Consider the following 24369-nt stretch of genomic DNA (forward strand, 5'->3'; position numbering starts at 1 on the left):
TGCAGGTGGTCAAAAGAGAGTTTCTCTTGGTGGCATGGGCTGGCTGCAGAATAAAAGCTAAGAAAGGTAAAGCAGGGGACAAAAATACTCTACAGGATACAGAAAGTAATTTTAAAAGCAGGGGTGGGATGGGCTAGACGATCTTCAGGATGAAGCTTCCACACTCAAAAGAGCAAAATGGAGCCCATGTTTCCTTTATTTATATCACGGAATATCAAAGGTTTTCCATGGAATGTTCTTTGCCAAATAAGGTGGAAGGTGGGTTTTGCAGTTCCCAGTGGGTTACCCCAACTTCAGAGCTAGAAGAGGGGTCTTCCTGGTAGAGCAGGGATGGGGTCATGTGCCTTGGGCAACCCAGTGCCCTGTGGGCAGCTGCGGATAGTCCCCACGGTGAGACCTACACCTCCACGGCTCCCTACCCCGAGAAGACCCCCAAGTAATTCACAGGCTGCACCCTGCACACTCCCCCTTTTGACTTTGCAATAGAAAATGATGAGCTGTTATTTCAAGTTCCTGGATTCGTGTTCTGAGGGTGTGGCAACCTACTATCACAATACAAATAAGAACTAGGAGCAACATCTCATGCCAATCATACACCATGCAGAGTGTCTCAGCGTGTTTCCAGGGTTGAAGCCGTTCCATTCTTGAAGTATTTCCAGTTAGAGAAGTAGGATCCAAAAGATGGATTTTGCTTTTTTGAATTTCCTGGATGTTGTGATGTGACTCCATAAGATCCAGGCTATTATTATTTGCTATGCCAAATGCCCATTAGATGGTTTAACCTTCTCCAAGTCCCATTGGTAAGGCTTATATTTGGCTGCAGTAACACAGACCTTCATAGTCAGATGGCATTTAAGCCTTTCCTTAAACTTGAGAGCAGAGAGCTCATTACTGATATGTAGGACACAAGTTTCTAAGGCATTCAAGTTAGCTTCAATGCATTCATCAATATTTATGATTATTGAAGGCCTTGGATGTATTTTTGAGCCAAATTATTAAGAAAATTTGCACGTTGAATGTCCTGGATCTAGCCACTGAGGCTGTAACTGTAGAGTGATGAACGAGATTAAATAAAATTTGAAAAATTATAACCAAGAATTATGAGTCCAAGAGCTCGCTTGAGTCTGGTCCCCTGAGCATGTGTCTGTTGTGAAACCTCAACTCCAGCATCAGCATGCCGTGGCTCTGAAATGTGGGCCGGTAGTAAGACGAAGGAAGACTGGTGAAGGATTAATGTTCCTTTCCCTCTGTTATATCTAGAGATGCAGTTAGGTAAATTGCACTTTTTACAGGCTACAAGGCATTTATCATCCTTTCTCTTAACTCTCACATTTCCAGTGATTAAAACATAAAAAGACTGAACCACACCTGCAGGCCATACCAGGAACCCTCTTTACACCCCCTGCCTACAAAGTCAGGCACAGGGTTGACAGTGTAATACAGGAAATCTGAGGCTGCAATTAAGCACCAAACATCTTTTTGGATATCACCTTCAGTGAAGGTTAGGATATGACCAACAAACCCTCCAGGGATCATGCATCCTTATGTGCTTGATTTTGTCAATTCTTGGAGACCATCTAAAATCTATCCACTCTTTCTAGAACCTTTTTGTTGCACTGGCAAGACATCTGCACAGTCTATCCACTTAGGAAAGGTGCCCAATTTTACTGCAGGATGATTAGGACAGTAAGGGATTGCCAGCCGTTCTGTGGCAATGATTAGCTTTTTATGAGAAAGTCCCATTTTAATAACTGTTTGGACATATTGCTTACAGCCCCAGGGTCCAGCACGATTGGCTAGTCTAGACCCCAGATATGCTGTATTTTTTCAGAAGATACCCCTAGATAGCCAGCTGCTTACCATGGGACCAATATATCCGTAGTTGTCCACTGTAACCAGGATAACTAAATCCACTCACAGGGTTGGGTGTGATCCGAGTATCTGTAAACCACACAGTCCATGGGGATCACTGGTAAATTCTGGGATGGATTCTCCCGTCCACACCACGGGGTGTACCAAAGGTGGGTCTGGAAATATGTCCAATTGGTTTCTCCCTGGACCCCATTTACGGACACTCAACAGAGCTAACATGGCCACAAACATGGTGGCTGCAGGGTTCGTTCCTCCTTGTGTCAAAGCATCTGTTGAGGCTGTAGCGCTAGATTCTACAGTCGCCTCCAGGATGGTAGATCCAACATTCAGTCTCTCTGGGCCTTCTTCATCCTCTTCCTCCTTTGTAGCTCTCACTTCCTGCTGGGGGTCAGGGCTGACATCTCTGGATCAGTCTTCAGTATCTGAACCTCGGTTCCAGGTCCTCCATGTCTGATAGCACATTCAGGTACCTCAATAGGATGAGAGGCACCTTCTGGGGAAACACAAGATGACCTCTGCCCCCCATCATCACTGGATCTGATGCTTTCTGTTATTATGTTTGTAAATCTTTCCACCAACCTTGGCTCAAGGGACCAGCTGCAGTAGAAGAAATGAGTCCTTTGGCTGCAGTGTGACGTTCAGAGTCACAATTAAAAAAAATTAGAACAAAGCATGATTAAGGTTATTTTGTGAGGCCTTGTCATTGTAGCTTAATAGATAAATGAGCTCATTCTACAATGGCTGGACCCTGAGGCTTATGGGGAATACCTGCTTTATGATCAATACAAAATTGATGGCAAAACTGCTGAAAAGAAAAATTAGCATAAGCTGGAGTATCATCAATTTCAATCTGTAAAGGACATCCTCATGCTGCAAAAGTAGCTGGACAGTGAGAAATAACATGCTGAGTATTTTCTCTTACACAGGCAGTGGCAAAAATAAATCTAGAGTAAGTATCAACAATAACGTGAACTTACTGTTTGCCAAATTGAGGGATGTTACATCCATTTGCTATAACTGATTTGGTCATAAACCATGGGATTAACCCCAGTTGGTGAAGATACAATATGGATAAAACATTGTGAGATTTGATGAACAATTGACAACTTTTTCCCCAGGAATATTAATTTTTCATGTAAAGAAGAAGCATTCTGATGATGGAAAGAATGTGAGGCTTGTGCACAATCATATAAAGACATTTATTCACAAATGGCAACAAGTTAATCAATCTTATCATTACCTGATGCTAAAGGACCTGGAAGATTAGAATGTGCCCTTCTATGGCTACTGAAACATGGATGGTGACCCATTTGAATTGTCTTTTGTAAGGTCTGAAACAAATTAAATAACTCTTGCAATGGTGTGTTCCCAGGAGTTGATGTTTCAATATTTTTTGTAACACGAACTGCATGTAAACTATCTGAATACATAATGTTTGGCTCATTTGCAAAATGAATTAAAGCACAAATGTGAGCTTGAAGTTCTGCTCGTTGTGCAGAAGTATAAGACGTCTGTATTATCTCTGTATAATACATGGCTATAGAAACCTGCTTTTCCTGAACTCGATCCATCAGTAAATATTGTTAGTGCTCCAACTATTGGTTAAGCACATACAATTTTGGGGAAAATAAATGTAGTCACAAGAGCAAACTGAATAATTTTATCACGAAGGTAATGGCTTTCCATTTGGCCAGGGAAATTAGCAAAAGCTATCGGCCAAGTGTTAGAAGACTGCCAAAGCCAATCCTGCTCTTGAGTAGAAAAAGGGCCAACATTCATATTAGGCTATGACCCAACTCTCTGAAAAACTCGTGTTCTTCCTTTAGTAACTAACTGAGCAATAAAGCCATGGCATGGAGTCGATGACTTTTGAGGAGAATGAGGTAGGCAAGGCCACTCAATAATTCCCAATTGTCGCCACATTGCTCCTGTAGGGGTATGAAGAGTGGGAAATGTTAATCCATATACAGGCTCTTGTGGGTTAATTCTGGTAAGCTGTGCAGTCTCCGTGGCAGATTCAGCCTTTGTTATGGCAATCCTTTCTTCTGCCAATAGTTGATGGGAAGGTAGAGAAGGATCCCCCTGTGCAATCTGAAACAAAGGACACAGATCTGCACTGGGTAGTCTTAAACTTGGTCACAGCCAATGAATATCACCTAGTGACTTTTAGAGGCCATGTGCCTTGGGCAATCTATTGTGCTTGGGGGTGCTGCCGATATTTCCCAAGGTAAAACCTAAATCCCCATGGCCCCATAATGAGAGAAGACCCCAAGGAATTCACAGGTGACTCCCTGCAACTTAGTGAGGCCCTACCTCAACATAAAATATAAAAATGGCTGGGGACACGTCTCAGTAGTAAAGTGCTCCTGGGTAAACCCCCAGTATAAGAAAAAACAAAAAACAACAAAGAAAAGAGCTGGAGGGCCATGCACATGTCAGACAAATTCAGCTGTGACAGAAATTGCTATATAGAGGCAAGAACATGATATATACTTGTAATTGCATATATTAAATTACATATTAAATATATGTGCATATTGATGATAAAACTAAAATATATATTACATACCAATAGAGTGGGCAGTCTGACAAGCTACGTTATAAATGTATACATGTCTAAAAACAGACTTCCAAAATGCATGAAATGAAAACTACCAGGATTAAAGGAAGAAACATTTCTACAAAAAGGGGTGGACAATTTGTGATATTCCGCTTTCAAGAAAGAATGAAATAACGAGCAAAAAGTCCATGTAAACCAAAACGACTTGAACAATAATATAACTACACTAGGTCTAGAGGACTCTACAGAATATTCTGCCCAAAAGGTGAAATACACATTCTACCCCAGTATGTAGGAAACATTGTGCAGAACTTGCCATTTTAAAGCCATAAAAAGGTCAATGAATTTAAAAGCGCAGAAATCAGGACAAGTATCTTTTGTAACTACAATGCAATTAAGTTTAAAAAACCAGAAAATTTAAAAATTTGCAAACATGTAGCAATTAGACAGTATACTCTGTAGGAAGAAGAAAAAAGAAAAAAAATAGAAAATAGTTCAGGTAGATAAAAATGAAGGCAAACATGCCAAAACTTATGCGGTGCAGCTAAAGCAGCCCCCAGAAGAAAATTCCTAACTACAAAAGCCTACATTACGAAAGAAAAACTACCCAAACAGAAACATGAATTTACACAGTAACTAGACAAAGAGGAGCAAGCTGTAATCAAATTGCACAAGTGATGGACCACAAGATTCTTAGCAGAAAACATGTAAAATCTCATGACCCTGCATTGGACAATAGATTCCTAGAAAACACTATTTTTCTTTTTTCTTTTTGGTACCAGGGATGGAATCCAGGGGAGTTTAACCACTGAGCAACATTCCCAGCCCTTCTAACAATTTTATTTAGAGGCCAATTGCTAAGTCTGGCTTTGAACATGTGATCCTCCTGCCTCAGCCTCCCAAATTGCTGGGATTAGAGGCAGGTGCCAAAAGATACTGCTTATAATGCCACATATTTGGAAAATATCTACAGGATTTTAGATATGAGGTTTATGATGTGGCATAATAAATTTTTGAAGGGTAAAGATAAATATATTTACAATTTAGTCACTATGATTTTTTAAGCTATAGCCTTCACCTAGGCCTCTGTATGCACTATTTGAAATTTCACTGTCCCCAATGGGGACTTCTATCTGAAAAACTCCAACCACATTTACCTTGTAGAAGTCAAACCTGGACATCCATTTATCTTAATCTATAGACTTAAATAAAGTTGAAATTTCTGAAGAGTAAAGATTATTCCTCTGGAGCCAAATGATCCATAGCCTTGTGTGGAGTCATATTAGCTGAAGGGCTGTCAAAGAAATAATATTAACTAATTACCTTCTGACCCCAAACTGACCTCTGTACACTTGTGGCTTTTCATGTAGTCAGGAACATGTTGTTGAGACACAAAAAAAGAGAAATCTTATAATTTTTTAACAAATCATGAATTATCATGGAAAAGGTTCTCGTTTTCACCAAACCCACAGAAGTGTCAACAGAGTCAAGACGAAGCCTGTTACAGTCAGAAATGTCTTTGTTCCTTTAATAATCATTTGTTGGTACTGAAAACTGAACTCGGGGATGCTTTACCCCTGAGCGACATCGCCAGTGCCTTTGTTCATATTTAAATTTTATTTTTTATTAGTGAATTTCAGTTATATGTAACATTAAGGTTTATTTTGACATGAAATCATACCACTTTTAAACGGGGATTATTCTAACTGATTAAAATAAATACGAATATTCAATAGCCACCAGCACATCCAAAGTAACCAAAATTTCCTCAACTGTTTTTTATGAGTTTTTTGCTTCTAGCTATGACACAAAGGACTTTGATCCTTTTAAAAAAAAATTTTACTTTTGTACATGATGTGAGGGACGTATCCAAATACTTTTTGTTTCTTCTTGTGGATATCTAGTCATCCCAGGGCCATTTTTGCTTTTGCTTTTACTCTTGAAAAATCTAAGGTGTGTGTGTGTGTGTGTGTGTGTGTGTGTGTGTGTGTGTGTGTGTGTGTGATCCCTCTGAACAACAGTTACAAATCGCCAGCCCCGACCTGCACAGTCAGCTGAACCTAAGGTCACTCGTGTGAATTTCCAGGGAACCAAATAAAACACAGACACACTTTACCTTCACACAAGCTTCAGGACTTCTTCTCTGCCCTTGGCCTCAGGATCCCCAAAAGGGAGGCCAAGAGGAAGGCAGGAGAGGCTGGTGAGAAAGTGACACATTCAGAAGAGAGCTTTCATTGGAGGACTCTTGTTCTTAGAAAGTTCTATTCAAAAAAGGCCAGAGGAGCAGGGTTACAAGAGACACGTGAGTATAACTCAACCCTCGTGGGAAACGCCTACATCTGAAGACCCCCCCCCCTCTATTTGAGCTGGGACAATGCCCAGTCACCACAAATGTAGTGACTGGTCAGAGCCTCCTGCTGCAGGACTGGAAGGCATGGGTCACTCAGAAGAGCTTCCCACATATCTGTTCTTTCTTGGAAAAAGCAGGTGATGGGTCATTATTTTGAGTCCCTGATTCTTCTTCTGGGGGCACAACATCCTACAATTACAACACAAGAGAGAATAAGTAGCAACGAGAACAATACAAGGATAGACCATGCAGAGTGATTAAGAATGTTTCCAGGGTTAAAGCTGTTTACTCCTTTAAGAATTTGATCAGCTAAAAAAGTAGGATCTGAAAAATCGACCTTACTTTTTTGTATATCTTGAATCTGATGATGCAGCTCCAAAAGATCCAAGCGGTTATCTTTCTTCTGCCAAATATCCAACAAATGGTTTTGAAGCTTCTTCCAATACCACTAAGAAGCTTTGCACTTGGCAGCAGTAACACACACATACCTATATCTAGCAGGACATTTAGGTCTTTCCTTGAATTTCAAAGTGGAAAGTGTATTATCTATATTCATGACAGCAGTCTCTAAGGCATTTAGCTTGGTCTCAATCTTTCATCAACATTTATTTGATTGTGAAGAGCCTTGGAAGTATTCTGAGCCAAATTATTAAGAAAATGTGCATGTTGAATATTTGAGATATGGCCACCAAAGCTGTCACCATGGAAGCAATAAAAGAAACCAAGGGAACAACTCCCACTATTATGAGTCCAAGAGCACACTTAGGTCTCGCGAGCTGGGCGTGTATTTGTTGTAAGACTTGAAAAGCAGCATCAGCCTACCATGGCTCTGAAATATTTCCTGGTACTAAGACAAAGGAGGGCTGATGGAGCATCATCGTTCCTTTTCCTCTATTATTTCTGGTGATACAATTAGTTAAATTACATTTACTATATGTTACAAGATACCTATCATCTTCCCTTTTAACTTTTACATTTCCTGTAATTAAAACATAAGGAGATTGAACACAGGCCCATAAGCCATAGCTAGAACTTTCCTTCTAGTTCTTGCCTACAAAGTCTGGTAAAGATTTCTCAGTAAGATGTAAGACTTCTGAGGCAGCAATTAAGCGCCAAACATGTTTCTGCATGCCCCCCTCGCTGAAGGTCAGGATGCCAATAAGTATGGACACTCCTTGCAAAACCAGCATGGAACCACCATTTGACCCAGCTGTCCCTCTCCTGAGGACTGAAGAACAGCACACGACAGGGACACAGCCGCACCAAGGTTTACAGCAGCACAATTCACAACAGCTAAACCCTAGAACCAACCTAGGTGTCCTTCAACAGATGAATGGATCGGTAAAATGTGATTTTATATATATCCCCCACCAATTGAATATGACTTAGATTTAAAGATGAATGAAACTATGGCATTTGGTGGTAAATGGACGGAGTTGGAGAATATCATGCTAAGTGAAATAGGCCAACACACACACACACACACACACAGGAAAACAGAGGCCAAATGTTCTCTCTGGTAAGTGGATGCTAATTCACAATGCGGGTGGGGAAGATAGAGACTTTAGATTAAGTAGAGAGGAGTGCAGGGAGGGGAGGGGATATGGGGATAGGAAGGATAGTAGAGTGAAACAGACACTTCATATAAGGTAATAAATATTATATATATATTATATTATACATATTATATATTTAATATATATAAATATTATATGTGGGTGCTAAACCACTCAACAAGGGACGGGGAGATAATAGAAATTCAGTGGATTAGACAAAGTTGGAACGAAGGGAAGGAAAGGGAAATAGGAGTACAGACGACAGAAGGATGAATGAGACACACCTTCTCAGTGTTCATATATAAACACACCACACAGCATGTGCACCTCAAGAATGGAACGCTAACTAAAATGAGTTTGACTCCATGAATAATATGTCAAAATTTGCTCTACTGTCATGTATGCCTAAAAAGAGTAAGAAATTTTAGAAATGACAAGGGAAAATTTGTATACCGAGAAGGTTTCTCAGTTAAAAACTCTTCAATGAATCGTAATGTCATTAAGCTAAAATAAAAGTATAAAGGACTACCTTGAGCCCCTACAAACCAACAATGGTAAATAGAGTTGCCCAAGTCAGTCTGCACAACTAGCTATAATCACAAAATTTTTGGTTTACACCTCTTTTCTATTTGTTTTACAAAGCAGCACAAGAACAATACTTACAAGTTGAGCAGAGAGGAAACATTACATAGCAGTGTTATACTATGAATTGTGCTGTGGGCACTCAAAGCATTCTCAATTTCCTCCCTCGTGCAATAAAAAACCATGCAGTTGAAGACACACTAGTTACTGATTAGATGACACACACATGTGTTTGTGACATTCAGTTTGTGGGCAGCTGCTCAACTTGGCAGGTCAGGTCCAATAGATAAGGATGACACTCTCTTCACACAGGACAGTGTTTCCTTGAGTCATACTATGAAAGCAAGAGAGAAAGCAAAAGTAACAGACACAGGCAACTGTATTGCCAGACTAGGAAAACCCAACACTGAACCTATGCACTGGGGAGTCCCAAAGAGCTTTCCAGGGTCCTGACTGGGAAGTAAGTGAATATTTTTTATTAAACCTCTTGCCACACACTTTACAGTTGTAGGGCTTCTCTCCAGTGTGGATTCGCTGGTGATTTTTTAGGCTTGGTTTTTGATTAAAAGCTTCGCAAACTTGTTTACACACGTGGGGCATCTCTTCAATGTGTGTCCACTGGTGACAAATAAGATTGGAGCTTTTATTAGAAGTTTTGTCACACTGTTTGCTTGGCATACCTCCTGTATGAACACCGTGATGTTGAGTAAAGTTCTTGAGTGTGTTGCGCTCTTCTCATTGGTAGGTCTTCTCTGCAGAAAAGAATTTTTGGTGTTGAGTAAGAGTTGAACAATCTTCTAAGGCTTTGCTAGACTTTTTACATTACAGGCCTTTTCTTCAGTATAAACCCCCTTATTCCTAACAAGTTGTACCTTTCACTAAATGTTTTTTCTGCTTTCTTTTAAATTTGGAGGGTTTATCATTGTCATAGTATCTGCTGTGTTTAAAGACTCTATCGGCTTGCTCAACATCTTCTAAACGTACAGGGCCCTCCTTCTCTATAGATTCTCTTGTATTGAGCAAGCTCTGCACTGTCACTAAGAGCCCTGTCACACGCCTTACACTTGCACGTTTTGTCTTGACTATGAATATTTGGATGAGAAATAGCTTCTGAGCACTGAAGCAAGACTTTCCCACATTTTTCATTTTGGTAAACCCTATTACATTTACATATAGAAAATTTCAATTTCTACATACATGGGCAGAATAAAAGGCCAATCAAGGTAAAATACAAAACTCATAGGCAAAAAAGGCTTAATATTTATACAAGCAAAAGCACATATAATATTATTGGCAATACAAACAAGAGTCATGCATGTCTTAGTTTGTTAAGGAGTTAACTGATATGAGGAAACCCAGTAATAACACGGAACGGACTGTACACAATGAAAAAAATAAAGAAAAAAATCAACCAACCAAATTGTCAATATGCACAGATGTATTATTTTACAAATCCTCTTATTCAACTACAATTTACACCATCTCTCAAAGCAGCAGTCTTTGTCCAACTTGAGTTTCATTCCATGGCAGATAATTTTAGAGAAAATCCATTACACACATCAGAAAAAACACTGATAAGGAAATTTTAATGAAAAAATGTACAAATAAGATTAGAGAAAGTGACTTATGACAGTAATGTATTACAACGGGTGGACCTAGAGGTCTCCAGAAACGTGCAGAAATTTCCTGTGAGTAATGAAGAGGGGCTGGAGTTGTAGACTAGTGGTGTAGGGCTCGCCCAGCATGTGGGAGGCCCTGGGTTCGACCCTCAGCCCCACATATGGATCAATGGGAAATTCATTAACAACTAAAAATATTTTTAAAAATGATGGAAGAGCCGTCAGATAATATTGACACTCACAAGGCAAAGGGAGAGTTTTGTTGTTAATTTGAGTGTACGGAGACATTACTGGGGGAAAAGCAGGAGACTAGATAATTTTAAAGCACAAAACAGAGAACAGGCTCTTCTATGATGACAAGAGAAAGAAATCAAAGCTTCTCAAGAATCCTTTCTGCTGGATAATGTCTCAATCAACCTTTTTGAATTTAGGCTTCCTCCCTACCTCAACTATGTCCTCTGCTATATGCGGGCCACAGGATTTGACATCACTGCATTCCTCTAAGTCAACCTTATGTCAAGTGAAGGATGTTCATCATGGCAACGAAGGAAAACATTAAGGATGAAAAAAAACATCATTAACATTGTCTTGTCAGCACCAAGAACTACCCCATCTTCTTTATTGAAAGCATGAATCTGAAACTCATTCTTATGGTGAAGTTCCCAAAAGATCTACTTCAAGGGAAGAAAAAATTAAATAATGATAAATAGGAATTTTGAAGGAAAGTTATGCTCACCCACAAAGACCAGGTTGCTGTAGTCTCCAACATCACTTCTCTATATAAATTCTGCTGAGCAGGATCCAGGCATTTCCATTCCTCCTCAGAGAAATCAATGGCCACATCCCCGAATGTCAATGGCTCCTGAAATACAAATTGTTAGATCAACAGAACATGGACCAAACCATTATTTAGTTTTTAGTTTTTATTCATGTAGGAGAGTGACTTTAATTATGTAATAAGATACTGTGCATTATCTAATTCAGAGGAAAATACATAAGTCCAAAAACAGTATATATGCTCCATATCAGAGTGAAGTGAAGGATATATACCATAACCCAAGCACTAAATAAAAGCCCAACTCCTAACTCTTCTGCCATCAGTGAATGTGAAATTTGGCAGAAATTCCAGATGCAAATCAGACTTGTCAGATATTCTCATAAGGTGATTGTGCACAAGGGAGACAAAAAGACTGGTAAAAAAGCTTTTGAAGACAGTCTGGTTGCTATTCTCTCTGCTTTCTATCCATGAGATAGATTGAGATCCCTAATGCAATTAGTTTCCAGTATCATCCATGAAACATTCCCAATGTGCAAAATATTCATAAAATATTAATGTTTGGAGACAGGTAAAGTGACACTTCCACCTCGTGAAAAGACAAACTTGAAATATTTCAAGTTCTATAAGCAGTTCAACGAGTGAATCAATTTGGTACAATAGAATGAAGAATGGGTCACAGAAGACTTCAAGGAGGAGATTAAAAAATTCTTAGAGGTAAACAAGAACATAGACACAACATATCAAAATCACTTGGACACTATGAAAGCAGTACGAGGAGGAAACTTCATAGCATGGAGTTCATTCCTTAAAAGAAGAAAAAGGCAATCATTGATGTCATACTTCATCTCAAAGCCCTAGAAGAACAAATCAACAGCGAACGCAGTAGAAGGCAAGAATTAATTGAAATTGGAACTGAAGTTGAATTAAAAGAAACGATTAAACCTTGACAAAAAGTTGGTTCTCTGACAGACCCCTAGCTAGGCTAATGAAGAGAAGGAGAGAGAAAATTCAAATTACCAGCATATATAATGAAAACGGCAGTATCCCAACAGACACTACAGAAATAGGATAATTAGAAATTATCTTAAAAATGTATACCCCAATAAAACAGAAGACACTGAAGGCATCAACAAATTTCTTAATTCTTATGATATTCCCAGATTGAATCAGGAAATATACACAATTTAAACAGACCAATATTAAATGATGAAATACAAGAGCCATCAGAAGCTTATCCACCAAGAAAGCCCAGGCCCAGAAGGATACACTGCCGAGTTAAACAAGACCTTTAAAGAAGAAATTCAAAATACCAATACTCTTCAATTTATTTCAGGAAATAGAGAAAGAAGCAGCACTTCCAAACTCATTCTATGAGGCCAATATCACCCTGATCCCCAAACCAGGCAGGGACAAACGAAAGAAAGAAAACTTCAGGCCAATATCTCTAGTGAACATAGATGCAAAAATTCTGAATAAAATTCTGGCAAATTGAATTAAAAAACATATTAAAAAGGTGGTGCACCAAGATCAAGTGGGGTTTGTCCAGGAATATAGGGTTGGTTCAACATGTTTAAATCAATCAAGGTAATTCATCACATCAATAGACTTAAAAATAAGAATCACATGATCATCTCAAGAGACACAGAAAAACCATTTGACAAAATACAGCACCCTTTCATGTTCAAAAAATTAGAAAAACTAGAGATAACAGGAACATACCTCAACATCATACTGGCTCTCTACATTAAGCCTAAGGACAACATCATTCTAAATGAGAAAAACTAGAGGCATTCCCTCTAAAAACTGGAACAAGACAGGGGTGTTCTCTCTCACCATTTCTATTCAACATATTTCTTGAAACACTGGCCAGAGCAATTAGACAGATGAAAGAAATAAAGGAATAACTACAGGAAAAGAACTTAAATTAGCACTATTTGCGGACAATACAATTCTATACCTAGAAGACCCCCAAAGCACCACCAGAAAACTTCTAGAACTAAAAATGAATTCAGCAAAGCAGCAGGATAGAAAATCAACACCCATTAAATAAAGGCATTTCTGTATATCAGTGACAAAGCCTTGAGAAGGAAATGAGAAAAACTACCCCATATACAGTAACTTCAAAAAAAGAAAACATTAGATACTTGGGAATCAACTTAAGAAAGAGGTGAAAGATCTATACAAGGAAACCTACAGGACCCTAAAGAAAGAAATCAAAGAAGACCTCAGAAGATGGAAAGATCTACCTTCCTCTTGCATAGGCAGAATAAATATTATCAAAACGACCATACAACCAAAAGCACTACACTGATTTAATGCAATTCTGTTCAAAATCCCAATGACATTTCTCATAGAAATAGAAAAAGCAATAATAAAATTCATCTGGAAAAATACAAGATCCAGAATAGCTGAAGCAATTCTAAGCAGGAAGAGTGAAGCAGGTGGTATCACTACATCAGACCGTAAACTATACTACAGAGCAACAGTAATAAAAACAGCATGGTATTGGCACCAAAACAGTCTGGTAGATTGACCAATGATACAGAAGAGAGGACCCAGAGACTAACCCACAAAATCACAATTATCTTATACGAGACAAAGGTGCCAAGAACATGCATTGGAGAAAAGATAGCCTCTTCAACAAACTGTGCTGGGAAAACTGGAAATTCATTTGCAAAAAAAATGAAATTAAACCCCTCTCTGTCACCATGCACAAAACTCAACTCAAAGTGGATCAAGGACCTAGGATTTAAACCAGAGACTCTGCATCTAATAGAAGAAAAAGTAGGCCCTAATCTTCATCATGTGGCTAGGTCCTAAATTTGTTAATAAGATGCCCATAGCACAAGAATTAAAACCAAGAATCAAAAAATGGGATGGATTCAAACTAAAAATTTTCTCCTCAGGAAAAAAAACAATCTGAGGTGAACAGAGAGCCTAGATTCTGGGAGTAATTTTTATCCCTCACACATCAGATAGAGAACTAATGTCTAGGGTATATAAAGAACTCAAAATGCTAAGCACCAAAAAAGGGAATAATCCAATCAAGAAATGGGCCAAGGACCTGAACAGACACTTCTCAGAAAAGGACACAGAATCAATCAACAAATATATGGAAAAATGTTCATCATCTCTTGCAATTAGAGAAATGCAAATCAAAACCACTCTAAGATATCATCTCATCCCAGTCAGAATGGCAGCTGTTTTGAAGACAAACAACAAGTGTTGGCGAGGATGTGGGGGAAAGGCACACTCACACGCTGCTGGTGGAATTGCAAGTTGGTGCAGCCAATCTGGAAAGCAGTATGGAGATTCCTTGGAAATCTGAGAATGGAACCACCATTTGACCCAGCTGTCCCTCTTCTCAGACTATTCTCAAAGGACTTGAAAACAGCATACTACAGGGACACAGCCACGTCAATGTTTATAGCAGCACAATGCAGAATAGCAAACTGTGGAGCCAACCCAGATGCCCTTCGGTGGATGAATAGATAAAAAATATGGGGCACATATACACCATGGAATTTTACTCAGCAATAATAAAATCATGGCAATTGCAGGTAAATGGATGGTATTGGAGAAGTGAAGTTAGTCAATACCCAAAAAACAAATGCTGAATGGTTTCTCTTACATGAGGAGGCTGAATATAGTGGGGTAGGGAGGGGGAGCATGGGAGGAAGAGATGAATTCTCCGTCTATTAGAGGGGTGGGAGGGGAGGGGAGGAGGCAGGGGATTAGCAGTGATGGTGGAATGTGATGACATCATTATCCAACGTACATGTATGAAGACACCAATTGGTGCCAACATCCCTTATGTACAACCAGAGATATGGAAAATTGGGCTGTATACATGAAATAAGAATTGTAATGCATTCCACTGTCATCGTTTTAAATCAAAAAATAAAAATAACAAACACACTTCAGCCTGTGCGAGAATCAAGGATGAATCCTTTCAACCACTCACCAAGACACTGAATTGCATTGTTGTTCCGGTGCTCAGCTGCAGGAAGAGCGGGAATATATGTGGATTTCAATACCTGATACCCACTGGGATATATTTGGGTGAAATACAAGAGACAGAACATCGATGGCAGGAGAGGTGCAGAAGACCTGGGAGGGAGAAAAAAGTTGTCATGAAAGCAATCGCCATTCTCCAGCTCAGCAGGTAACCTGTGATGACAAATGTCAACCGCAGCCTAATTCTTGCCTACATTAACACAGACCCTCACTTCATGCACGGGGAACACTGCTCATGAGCAATTTAAGAGGTCTTTAACCAAATTTAATATCCTACACAACGTATTTTTGCAATGCACATTTTCAATAAAAGTCACACAATTTTTACTTCAATATTGAGTTATTTAATTTCTTTTGCATTTGTAATGATTTTAGAGTCAGCTGGGTGATTTTTACAAAATGACTTTTGGATTTTGGCCTCATTCTATTGAACCTGCAGACCCACTGTGGAATATTGTGGTTTTAAGAAAAATCAAACTTTTGATCATTGAATATTCGCCGTTTTCCCACTTTGTTTCCACTTCTTTTTTGCATTTTACTTTCCCTTTTATTTTCACTTTGCGGTGAACAGTTCTTTTGTTATAACTTTCATTTTAAATTATTTTTCCTATATTTGTGAATGGATTTATGCCTCAATTTTAACACTGCCCATTGCTAGTGTGTATAAATTACATGACTTAATGTTGACCATTTAACCAATGACATTATTGAACCAATTTAAGTCTTATGTTTCATTAGTGCATGGAAATTGCTTAAAAATATTATAGAAATAAGAATATCATCTGCATGTGCTATTTTACTTTTGATGTACAAAATGCTGTTCAATATTCTCAGAACAATATTTAGAAGTTAGGAAACCATACTTTTTCCTTTTTCTAAAACTAAATTGTGAAACACTTAGGTTCTCACCATTAAATATGAAAACAGTTCATAGCTGCCCTTTAGTGGATTGAAAAAGAATTGTCCTCTGGTCTTAATTGGCCATAGGTCGTACAATAAATGACATAAGTATGTAATCTGCCAAAAGCTTTTCTCTATCAAAATGAGTTTTGGAAACTGACATATTGTCCCTCTTGGTCATGAAGTCCCATCTTTATTGTTGTTGTTGTTATTCTCAGTTTGCTAGGGGTTTGAATATCTTGGTCAACATCTATAGGAAATGGTCTGCCATTTCTATTCTTATGCTGTGTTATCTGGTAATTCTGGCCTCACAAAAAGAATTAGTCCATTTTCTTCTATTTTTAGATGTCATCATGAATTTCTGTTACTGATTCCTTATTACATGTTTGGTAGAAATGAACTGTGAAGGCGTCTTTTAAAAATGATTGCTGTTTGGATTTTTGGTGGGTGGATTTTGGGAGCTGGGTTTTTGCCAGGTTGGCCTCACATTCCTTAGCCCAAATCCTCCTCCTGCTGTAGCCTCACAGGTAGCTGGGACTAGTGGCATGGCTCCCATATCAGCTTTTCAGCTGCTCATAAAAATATTTGCAATTAAGTTAAATGTTAATTTGTAGGTCTACTTTATATTTCTTCACATCTGGGTCTACTCATGTTTTCTATTGATTCCTGAGGTAATTTTCAAAGTTGATGATTATCTTGCAATTTATCTATATTTGGTTGTTTTCCAGGGTTCAGATTTCCTTGGCGATTAAGGTGGAATGATGAGCAAGCACAATGTGGGGAAAGGAGAACCTGGCATTTTGTGAATGATCAATGTCTCAGGATGCCCTGTGCAGGACGGAGAGTGTGCACCCATAATACTGTGAGATAAATGAAGAAAAAAAGCTAAAGCAAATTATAATTTTAGTTATCCTAATTAACAATCTTGAGTAGCTTTTATAAGTCTTCACACACTTGTTTACTTTTTAGGGAAGAATCTAAGTATTTTACCATATTTAAATTAAGTTATTAACGGTTTTTTTTTTTTTTTTTTGGTGAGTTGTGTAAGTTTCATATATTTTGGATGTTGAGCTTTCACCAGGTATGTGGCTAGCAACGATTTTCTTTTACCCACAGTCTAGTTTTACATTTCACTGACTGATTCCTTTGCTGCATAGAAGCATTTTTAGCTTCATATAGTCTCACCGATCTCTCTGGTTTTCCTTGCACCTTCTCAACATGTTGTATTTAAAACCATTGCTGACATGAATGGTAAAGAATTCTTCTCGTTTTCTTCTGGAATTTTTATGATTTCAGGTTATATCACAATGTGCTATGACCACATGCTTGTGGGCTATTCTCAAAATGTTGGTAGGTAGCACATACTGCAGAGGATATGCAGGAAAGGAAACACGTGGACATCTTTGCCAGAAATATAAATTTGAATAGATATTTCAAAAAAAAACTATAAGGGTTATTTTTCAAAAAATTAAAACTAGAGATGCCATAGGACCCAGACATTTTGTTAAGAATATGCCTGTATTTTTCAGGGTTCTTCAGAAAATGAGAATAAAATACATAAAAATGGATGCGTGTATAGAAGGGAACTTATTATATATTTACTCACATAATCATGGGAGGAACAGTCACCAAATGTTTGCCTGCAGGATGGCAATACTGGGAAACTGGTATCCGCTTGGTCCAAGATGCTGGAAGCTTCATAATGTGAGGAATCAAATGAAGCAGCTGTGGTCCAGGACAGAGGACTTAAAATACCCTGGTAGATGAAAAAACAAATAACCCGATCAACAAATGAGCCAAGGACCTGAACAGACACTTCTCAGAAGATATACAATCAGTAAATATATGGAAAGATGCTCATCATCTCTAGCAATCAGAGAAATGCAAAAAAAAAAAAAACCTAACACATCATCTCACTGCAGTCAGAATGGCAGCTATCAATAAGACAAACCACAATAAGTGTTGGCGAGGATGTGGGGAAAAAGGCACACTCATACATTGCTGGTGGGACTGCAAATTGGTGCAGCCAAGATGGAAAGTAGTATGGAGATTCCTTGGAAATCTGGGAATGGAACCACCATGTGACCCAGCTATTCCTCTTCCCGGAATTTACCCAAAGGACCTAAAAACAGCACACTACAGGGACACAGCCAATGTTTATAGCAGCACAATTCACAATAGCTAAACTGTGGAGCCAACCTAGATGCCCTTCAGTGGATGGATGCATAAAAACAAATTTGGCATTTATACCCAATGGAATATTACTCAGCACTAAAAGAGAATAAAAACATGGCATTTGCCAGTAAATGGATGGAGTTGGAGAATATTATGTTAAGTGAAGTTGGCCAATCCCCAAAGAAACAAATGCCTAATATTTTCTCTGATACATGGGGGTGACTCACAGTGGGGTAGGGAGGGAGAGCATGGGAGGATTAGATTAATTCTACATAGGGAAGAGGGGTGGGAGGAAAATGGAGGGGAAGGGGATTAGGAAGGATGGTGGAATGTGACGGTTATCATTATACAATGATATGATCGACATCATTATTCAAAATACACGTATGACGACTTGAATTGGGTGTCAACATACCTTACATACAAAGAGAGGTTGGAAAATTGTGGTATTTATTTGTATTAAGAATTGTAATGCAGAAAGAAATGAGTCCATGTCTAATGGCAGAAGTTGACGTGAATACTCTTTATATACAGAGATATAAAAAAATTGTGCTCTATGTGTAATAAGGATCATCATGCATTCCACTGTTATCATGTATTTTAAAAAAATAATAAAAACAATATATAAAATTAAATCATGACCTAAAAAACATCGTAACAAAAAGAAAGAAATTGTGAGACAGGAGGCAGGGAGATCACAATTGTGAAGCTGACCCCAGCAGTAGTCATTCTAAAAAATTAAGAAATAAATTAAAAATTCAAATTTTTAAGTAAAAAATTTAAAAAGGGCTGAGGGTATAGTTCCGTAGGACACCCTGGAAATTCCATCCAGAATCACCATTTCTGCCCATCAGCCACATCTTGTTTGCCCTGTTGCACCCAGTTTGACCAATACCATGAAACACCGTGTCCGTGTTGGATGGATGTCACATCAATGTCACATTTCACAGATAAGCAGATTTTTAAAAGGACACTTGCAGAATTCGATTAAAAAAAAAAATGCAAACACAGATCAGCACCTGGAGACTGAATGACAAAATCCCTCCTTCCCCCAGGTTCACCTGGGAGCACCCCATCAACATGTCACCTGGATTCCTTTCCACCTCAGCCCGGGACGAGGCGGGCACCGCGCTCCAGGCCGCAGAGGACCTGAGCGGGGGCTGAGGCTGCCCAAGGGAAGGGGAGGCCGCGAGGGGTGTCCGCCACGGTCACGCTCCCCACCCGGCTGGCCCGGGGGACAGAGGGGCGCTGTCCCCGAGGGGTCAGGCCCGCGGCCGCAGAGAGCGCCCGGAGCCGGGTCGGCAGCCCGGGCTCCCCCACAGCCGTCCCGCGGGACCGGTCCCGGCCACCTCCGAGCCTCCCTGTCCAGGCACCAGGGGCCACTGCACACTCACCATTTCCTGGTGCCCAGCAGCCAAGCCTGCCCTGGGGAGCTTCAGCCGCTGACCGGCAGGGCCACCCGGGTCCTGGGCAGAGTGAAGCCTGGAGTCCGACTGCAGGAATCTGAGGGGAACCGCGGACCGCGGAGAAATATATCTCTTCCGCAGCCCGGAAGCCCGCCCCCTGCTCGCTGGCCGCGCTCAGGATTGGACAGCGCTCAGGATTGGACAGCGCTCAGGATGGCACAGCGCTCAGGATTGGACAGCGCTCAGGATTGGACAGCCCTCAGGATGGCACAGCACTCAGGATTGGACAGCGCTCAGCATGGGGGCTTCTGATTGGACAGGACGTCTGTCAGTCTCCGCCCTCCCCAGCCTGAGCCCAGTGAGCCTTGTTTCTGAGTAACAGGGGGTGATATCAGCTCCAGGGTTAAAGATAGGTTACAAACGGGCCCATGGTAACAGCTGGCAGGGGGAGGAAAGAAAGGGGAGATGAAGCGCTCCCCTTCTCAGGTGTTGTCCTTGAAGACTGAACTTGCCCAGAACAGTGAAAGGAAAAGCTGCTGTTATGGGAACTTCTGCAGACTGGGAACTTGTGAGCCCTCCCCGTGCATGCTGGGTCTTAAGTTCTGAACTCGGGGTTCAGGGGATGGATGGATGACAGCAAAGGCTGTGCCCTCTGAACCTGGCTGCAGCCCTATTAAAGGGTTTCCTGCTGTCTTGGGTGCCTGGCCTTGTTTGTCCCTACAACATTCTGGAGGGGCACATACAAATGCAGCAGCCGCAGTGCTGGTCTGTCAGTGAGGAAATGCACAGGCTCAAGCCACAGGTGATCAGTGCAGCCTTTGTGGGACAGGCTCAGAGAGCCCTTGGCCAAAATTTACCATCCTAGAGGGCTTGACTGAGCAGTGTGCCCGTGAGCTGATGAAGGTGGCCACCGCAGTTTTCATCCATTGAGATCCAGGGACTCAAACACAGGCAGCCCAAAAAGATGAAGTGGAGGATGGATTTTCTTACAGCAGCCCTCAACAGAGAGCTAAAGCAGCTTTCTCTGGGTCCCCTTTTATTACAATTTTTCTCATCATTATAGATTGACAATACGTCATTGATTATATAATTTAAAACTTTGCCAAGACAGGACATTTCCTTAATCATGATTGAGGGTACCTTAATTGACATTTTTCCAGGATGTGACCTTCAGTTATGTAATTATTAAAAGTACAGAATCATTAATAAAATATGTCACTCATTTACATCCTTCAGATTTTCCCAAGATTTACTATTTTTCCCAAGATATGTTATTTTCTTATTAACTAATGCCAAACTACGTAAACCAGACTCTAAGTCTCCTAACCCATCATTAACCTAAAGTCCTCTTGTACTTTATTTCTAATCTAAAACTCCCATCTAAAAAAGTCCCTTTAAATCTGATATTTAAAATATCCTAAAGTTTATGAATCATCCTTAAAGCATATCAGAAACCCATACAACTAAAGACTTAAGAATGTCTAAACTTAAGAATCTAAATAAAATGATATTTCTAACGTTATTCTAAAACTGTGTCTTATGAAGCTATTTTAATTGATTCCTAGATTTCTTCTCATAAAACTGGTTGAGCTGCTTTCTCAAAGAGTTTGTTCCTCAGTCAAGGTGCACTGGTTCTCATGACCTATCAGAGGATGATTGTTGTCCATAATTAGGTTTGTCCACAATGTACTGAGATAGAAGAACAGCCTTTCACTTTGTCCTTGGTATGCTGAGTTCCAAGGCATGAACCACCTGTTCTGTTCTAGCCATCTGAAATTTAATTTGTTTGGCATTTAACATACTCATGCCTCCTGTGACAAACATCAGCATGAAAATGCAAAGTCCCAATGACATAAAAAAGGGTCTCATGGTTTCGGTTTCCCACCAACCAGCGTGGCTTTGCCAGCATTCATCCTCACTGTGACCCTGTCAAGGCAGTGAGTGGGGGATCGCCTCCACCAGCCAGACTAAAGGGGAAGCCTCTAACAATACCCCGTGCCATGCTCAGATGCTAAGCCTTGAACAGAGAAGGAAGGAGTGAATGTGGTGGCCCCAGCCCCTCCTTTTCAGTTTCTTCCCACTTGCTCAGAAGTCGCTGATGGACCAATATGGCAGGGGTCCCAGAGACACAGAACTGCATCAGATGCACGGGACCCAGCGCCCCAGGAGGGCTCAGCTGCTGCAAGTCCCCAAATGAACCAGGAATATGTTCATGTTAACAGCCAAGAGTGGGCCATAGGGCGCTCCCTCCAAAAGGACATGCCACCCTGGCTCCAAGCCACACGCTGTGAGCCACCAGCAGGAAGGGCCACAGAGCCCCATGCACCCAGGCACACTGAACCAGAACACAAGCGGGACAGCCGCTATGGACAGTTAGAGCGGGCTCCCACCTGACCAGAGGAGAAAGCCACGCAGAGGCTCTATGTACGCCTCCCTTCCCTAAATGACAGTTGCTCCAGGGGCTGGAGTACACCATCCTTGGGACAGCACTGGACTGTGACTTAAAAGCCCATATCTACCAAGAAAAAGGTCAGATACCTTGGTCACCATCTGACGCAGCAACAGAGCAGACAATAGCCACTGGGCCTCCAAAGACACAGGAGACCTGCCAATTCCAGTCCCTCCAACCTGCCATCAGACTAGAGAATTCTTGGGGGCTCCTGGGTTCAGCCATGTATGGACCCCCAACTTTCCAGTCATGGCAAACCCCTCTCTGAAGCCACAAAGGGGGGAGAATGGGATCCTCTGATGTGGGGGTCATCTAAGCCAAAGGCCTTTGAGGACGGTCCACAAGCACTCACCTGTGCACCTGGATCCGGGCTCCCGGACCTCACGAAGCCTTTCTTCCTGCATGTCCTTGATTGGTCTCGAGTACCTATAGGAGTTTGGACTCAGATGCTGGGGACATGGCACCGTCCAGTGGCCTATGTGTCCAAACAGCTGGATTCTGTAGCCCAGGGCTGGCCACCTTGTTTACGGGCCCTTGCAGCCGCAGCTCTTCTGGTGTCGGAAGCTGATAAAGTGGCCATGGGACAAGAACTGGTTGTCAGAGTTCTTCATTGAATTTTGACATCGTTAGAATATAAAGGACACTACTGGTTGACTAATGAGGGAATGGTCAAATATCAGGGCATGGTACGTGAAAACCCACAGGTTCTCAACCAATGGGTCGGAGAAAGATTGCCAGTGAGTTTGGCCCACACTCCTCCAAGCCTGGAGGTTGAGTCTGGGGCAGAGAATGGAATATTCAGCCCCTGAACTTGTTTGGAGGGGCCCTTTCACTGTTGTTTTCTCCACCCCAACTGAACAGTCAAGTCACTTATGGTTTTGGGGTTTTTTTTATCTTGCTTCTATACGCTTTCTAGGGTTCGTTTGGGGTTGTTAGTTTGGCTCTGTTCATTCGCGCTGTTTAACCCATGCTGACCCGAATGTGAGTCTATTACCTAGTTTGGATCCCTTTGATGATCTTACAAGGTTCTGCCCGACTCCTGTTCCAACCAGGGAGATGATGTGAACCACGTGTCGAGACGATGCACTGTAACCAAGAGGCGGTAAGACATAGATTCAGGGCCTGTGTCACCAGAGGAATGCTACAGATGGATGACTGTTTGGAGAAGAAAAAAATAAAAGGTTCATTGGAAAGAAACTTGATTTAGGAGGTCACCCATCTTGGAGCTATAGATGTCCTGTTTACGTGTTAAGCAGGATCATTCACTTCCACGCTGAACTAGAAATTGTTATTCATCAGGCTGCCACAGCCTTCGACCTCCTGGCCACACAACAGACCAGATGCGAGTGGCTAACTGTCAGAACCGCTTGGCAGGAGATTACCTACTGGCGGAGGACGAAATCTACATGGAGAGTTCACCAGCTCAGATGGCTGCATCCAAATGGACGGCAAGAGACAAGAGTTAAGAATACAGCCATCGACACGAGAGAAGCGGCACTTGCTCCTACTAGAAGGGCATCCAAGTGTGGGTCCCCATCATGCTGGTGGGAGACGGTTTCCAACTCTTGGTGGATGTGAAACCTGCTGTGGTGGGTGTTCCGCTGTGAACCTGTTCATTGCTCCCACGTTTGGCTCCACGGTGCATTAAAACTACGGGGTCCATTGAAGAAGCTGCCGTGGAAAGGAAGACGTCAACTAAGGTCTTGGCCTTCTAGAAGGCTTGAAGCCAAGATAATGCTAATGATGCTCTTCAATATAAAGGATTAAATGATGGGGAGCATCACTAAAGGGGGGAATTGAGCTCTGCCCTTCTCAGGTGCGGTCCTTGAAGGGGACACACAGATGACATTCATATTCGTACCTGATAACATCAGATGATGTCAGACACCGACTCATTACTTCAGATACCATCAGGGTGTTCCTCTGGGCCCACCAACCCTCCCTCCGACGCTGAAACGAATCTCATCAACATCACTTCATCAGCAAAAAGTCAGCGTGTTCCTACCTCGTGTCGCACTTGTCTGGAGGACAGTCTCTGATCCCAGCTACGTGACTGAGGCAGCAGGATCACAAGTTCCAGTCCAGGCTGCGACATTTCAAAATCA

At 41.1% G+C, this 24369-nt stretch overlaps 1 long non-coding RNA gene across 8 annotated transcripts; it reads right to left on the reverse strand.

The window, feature by feature from the left end:
• Window positions 1–178: 178 nt before the first annotated feature.
• LOC106145134 (uncharacterized) lies at window positions 179–19967 on the reverse strand. Of its 8 annotated transcripts, none has more exons than XR_013431267.1 (6): window positions 19804–19965; window positions 17841–17990; window positions 15282–15427; window positions 11276–11401; window positions 6549–9672; window positions 179–2496 (listed from the first exon to the last, which is right to left on the reverse strand). It is a non-coding gene; the product is annotated as an uncharacterized LOC106145134 (long non-coding RNA). The 8 variants fall into 8 exon arrangements; XR_013431261.1 differs by lacking the exon at window positions 179–2496 and adding an exon at window positions 3048–3963 and having other exon boundaries at window positions 5590–9672; window positions 19804–19967; XR_013431266.1 differs by lacking the exon at window positions 179–2496 and adding an exon at window positions 3048–3963.
• Between the last annotated feature and the right edge of the window lie 4402 nt (window positions 19968–24369).

The sequence above is a fragment of the Ictidomys tridecemlineatus genome, chromosome 16 (assembly GCF_052094955.1).
Source record: "Ictidomys tridecemlineatus isolate mIctTri1 chromosome 16, mIctTri1.hap1, whole genome shotgun sequence".
Classification (NCBI taxonomy): domain Eukaryota; kingdom Metazoa; phylum Chordata; class Mammalia; order Rodentia; family Sciuridae; genus Ictidomys; species Ictidomys tridecemlineatus.